The following is a 4,527-nucleotide window of genomic DNA, read 5'->3' as shown; positions in this document are numbered from 1 at the left end:
CTTGACTAGCAGTCCAGAAACGCCTTTTCCTTATGCGAGCAGAGTCATATGGGTTATAATCAGTGAAGAACACATGCTCCGAAAAGAAAGCTTCAGCCTTGAACCTCTGTTTGCTTGAGAACGGATTCTTCGACTTTGGCAGAGGAGTGTCGGTTATTTGTAGCACAACCTCAGGAATCGCGAGCTCAGGTTCTTCAGGCTGAGGAATTTCTGGTTCCTCTTCATGTGCAGTCTGAGGATCAGGAGCATCAGGTTCATCAGCACTAGTGGCTGGAATTTCTTCATGGACAAATGTAGTGGGATGAGTTGCATCAGAGCCCATCAGAACTGTTGTTGCCGGGGAGTGAGGAATCTGTTGGAGTGGGGTGAAGAGCGGAGTATTGGGATGCTAACTTTCCCAAAAGTCATCATTCATCATAGGTGTGGTGCATCCAATATCCACATCTTCATCTTCAATTTCCTCAACACCAGCCTCTTCAGCAGTGAACTGAGGCAGAGGTGAGGAAATGATTGGTGTTGAAGGGATTGCGTCCACTTCAATTTCTTCATCAATCTGCTCTGACGAAGCAGCAAAATGATTTTCTTCATCAGATCCGCTTGGAATCTTGTAGTCTTCTCCAAAAGGAGCAAGGTCCTTTGATGACATGGAGGAAATTGGAACAGCATCAATAGGATTTTCAAATGAGCTGGTCATTGGCTTCATTTTCTTCGCAGCCGAAGAATTTGACATAGCTGATGCCTTCCTTTTCTTCACTGCAGCTCGCTCTGCAGCCTTGGTTTTCTTCACTTCATAGGCAGAAGGAAGAATTGGAGTTGGTGTAGGCGCAGGAGAGCTGAGGACTTTGGTTGATTTTCCTCAGGCGCAACTGATGCAGTTGCCCTGTCTTGTTCAGTTTCTTCAGGCGCACCACTAGTGGATGCCCTGGCAGTTTCTTCAGCGGCTGGAATGGGATCATCAGCCCTGGAACTAGCATTCTCTTCAGCAGGCTGAAAGTCATCAGCGGTGCTTGCATGATCTTCAGTCGGCTGAGCTGAGGTTCCAGCCTGAAGATTTTCTTGTTGCGATGGGGCTACAACATTTGTGAAATTCTTCGTCAGGTTGACGAATCTGACCTTGGCTCCTTGCCAATCAGCATAATAAGCATTGAAGTTTTTGCTGAGGTCTTGAATTTTAGTCTGGACCTTGAGGAGTTCTTCAGGTGTCATGTTGACAACATTTTTCTTCAGGAACTTCTCCTTTCTGAACTGAGCCTTCTTTATTAGTCTGGCCTTCTCAAATTTCCATTTCTCTTCAGAGATGAAATGGGTCAGCATGTGACTTTGGCTAGGTGTCAGATGAAAATCAGGCATAGGAGTGTTTGGGTCCTTGTGCCAGAGATCAATGTAATCGAGGATCAACTTAGGATCCAAAAGCAGTGGCACAGATGTGCCTTTGGCTCTAGCCGCCTTTTCTTGGTGGTCTCTGATGATTTCTACAAGTTCATCATCAGAAGCTTCATCATCTTCAGGTGGCTTTTGGAGAGCAACCTGTTTCTTCTTGGGACTTGACCGAGGACCTCGTCCAGCTGTGGCCTTAGTCTTCAGCAGAGTCGGGCCAGATGAAGATTTTGGTGCAGCTGAGGAACTTGCTGAGACACCAGAGGCAATCGAGAAACCAGTAGTCCTTTGGCATGTAGCCAGATGCACAGGAGCTGAGGACTTTGGTGGAGCAGTAGCAGTCTAAGGAATGTGTCGTGAGGGCATAGCTGAGGAACTTGGCCGTGAGGGCGCTGATGGTGAAGCACTTGGCTTACGAGCCGGCTTCTTTGGCATTGATTTCCTCGGTTTGACCGAGGCCTCAGTAGTAGCAGCAGCAGAATCCTCATTGAATTTCTTCACTGCCTCCTTGGCTTGCCTTGCCAGTTTTGCTTGGCGCTTAGCCCATTCATCAGGAAAGTCCTCACCACGCTTGATGCTGGTGGGATCAGCTACTTGGCCAGGTGCCAATGGATCTCTTGGGCATGGAGGATTTAATGCGAATTTCTTCATATACTTTGGAGTGAAATATCTGTACTCCCTCCATTCTCTTGCCCATCTTCGTTCAATCTTCTGTATGCGCACCTTGCGCTGATTTTTGGTTTCTCTACCAAATTTTGATTCATCAGGTGTGCAATAGCCAGCATATATTTCTTCGGGGATCTCGAAAGCAGTCATGACCTCAGGCTTCTTTCCTCCTTTCTGCGGTCTCTTACCGTCTGCCATATTCTTCAGATGAGGAATTTGAACAATTGAACACTCTGAGGAAGTATGCAGTTTTTCTTCGAGGAACGCTACAAATGAGTTAAGTTGATGAGAACCTAGTGATTCAGCAGCAGACATGAGTACCTGTGAACAGAGTACAGGTGCGAGGAATTTGGAGAGGTCATATGCGTTCTCAGAAGGTTTTTCGAAAAGAACAAGTTTTGAGGAATTTGACCAGATGAGCCTTGAGGAATTTCACTAAGCGTTCTTGTCTTAGGTTCCAGAGTTGTACAGATCAGAGATCCACACAATTGAGGAATCTTGAAGAAAAATGATTGCTTAGAGAAACGAATCAAGAGCATATAACTAGTGAGGTGTTTGTGTGTGATGATTTGAAGAATAAACACCTTTGAAGATTTTGTAGTGTAAAATTTCGGATCAACGAGGGCAGTAAAAGTAACTTTTAATTACCCCAAATGAAGAACACGACGAACTGAGTGTTGTAGGTGTGAAGCTCGTCTGTTCAGATCTTCCACACCCTAACTTGGCAGAAGAAGATAGCTACGGCGGCGGCGGAGTGAAGATTTCCGCGGTCGGCGTGAGTACGACGGCGACGAGGTCGAGGCAGCGAAGCTCTTCCTCACCGACGACGATGGAGTAGCGGCGGCGCTAGGGTTTGAGGAGCTCGAGCGGGAGAGAGAGGTCGAGCGGAGTAAAAGAAGTGAGGATGGAGAGAGGGGTATTTATAGAGGCAGTGAAAAACTGTTCGCCCGAAGATTTAGGACGAGCGTGCCCCTGACCATTCTCCTTCTCACGACATGTGTCACCCACGTACTGTGTAGATGAGATCGTGTAAGATCGTGGGTGAGTAAAATAATGCATCGTGGGATGCGGAACGGTTTGAGTGGCAAAACCAAAAGTTTGGATAAGATAAGCTTTAAAGTTCCGTTCGCAATTTCTTCAGCTGACAAGGACACAGTGAAGATTTTGAACGAGTTTCAAATAGAACGCACATGAAGAATTTGTGAACAGATTGGGTTGAGTATAGAATAGAGGGGGAAGGGTCCGATCATATTCACTTAGCAGAAAATGCAACTTGAAGAAATAGCCATAAGTGAATGCTGTATAGGACATAAACTCATATATATATATATATATATATATATATATATATATAGCCAATGAAGAAAAACGAGGGAAACAGTGAAGATTTTGAAAAGTTGAAGAATTTGAAAAATTGAAGAATTTCAAAACAAAAAAAACTCAAATTGAAGATTTTCAACTTTTTGTGGTGGCGTGACCCACCGTATAAGAATGATGATTTCAGACACCGCGTACAATTGTCGTAGGGTTCTGAGAATCAAATTCTTCATTAATTTCTTCACACTTAGAGTGTTATTCTTCATTGATTGAAGAAAAACGTTTCTTCATGTGTTGCACATCTAAGTCATCAATTTTGCATAAGTGTTAGGATGTGTGTCCTTTTCAAAGAACATTCGAAGATTCTAAGATATTTAGCTCACACCGCAACTTGCTAAATCTCTTCTCATCCAAGGGCTTAGTGAAGATATCAGCTAGCTGTTCTTCGGTCTTCACATGCTCAATGGAGATGTCGCCCTTCAACACATGATCACGAAGAAAATGATGACGAATTTGTATGTGCTTTGTCTTCAAGTGCTGTACTGGGTTGTGAGCAATCTTGATGGCACTCTCATTGTCGCGGAGGAGAGGCACATTCTTCACGTTGACGCCATAGTCCTTGAGTGTTTGCTTCATCCAAAGCAGTTGAGCACAGCAAGAGCCAGCAGCAATGTATTCAGCTTCAGCAGTAGACAGTGATACGTAGTTCTGTTTCTTCGAGGACCAACAGACCAAAGATCGTCCGAGGAAATGACAAGTGCCAGATGTTGACTTGCGGTCCACACGATCACCAGCATAGTCAGAGTCAGAATATCCAATGAGATCAAAAACAGAACCCTTGGGGTACCATAATCCTAGTGTTGGTGTGTGAGCTAGATATCGAAGAATATGCTTCACAGCCTTATGGTGTGATTCCTTCGGTGCAGCTTGAAATCGGGCACACATGCAAACACTAAGCATTGTATCTGGCCTAGATGCACATAAGTACAATAAAGAACCAATCATGGAGCGGTATACCTTGTGATCGAAGTCAATACCATTTTCATCAGTGCATAGATGGCCATTTGTGGGCATAGGAATTTTGACGCCTTTGCAATCTTGCATGCCGAATTTCCTCAGAACTTCTTTGAGGTATTTCTCCTGAGATATGAATATGCCATTGCGCTC

This window comes from Triticum dicoccoides, chromosome 2B (assembly GCF_002162155.2).
Source record: "Triticum dicoccoides isolate Atlit2015 ecotype Zavitan chromosome 2B, WEW_v2.0, whole genome shotgun sequence".
NCBI classification, from domain to species: domain Eukaryota; kingdom Viridiplantae; phylum Streptophyta; class Magnoliopsida; order Poales; family Poaceae; genus Triticum; species Triticum dicoccoides.
Note: the sequence above shows the minus strand (reverse complement) of the source record.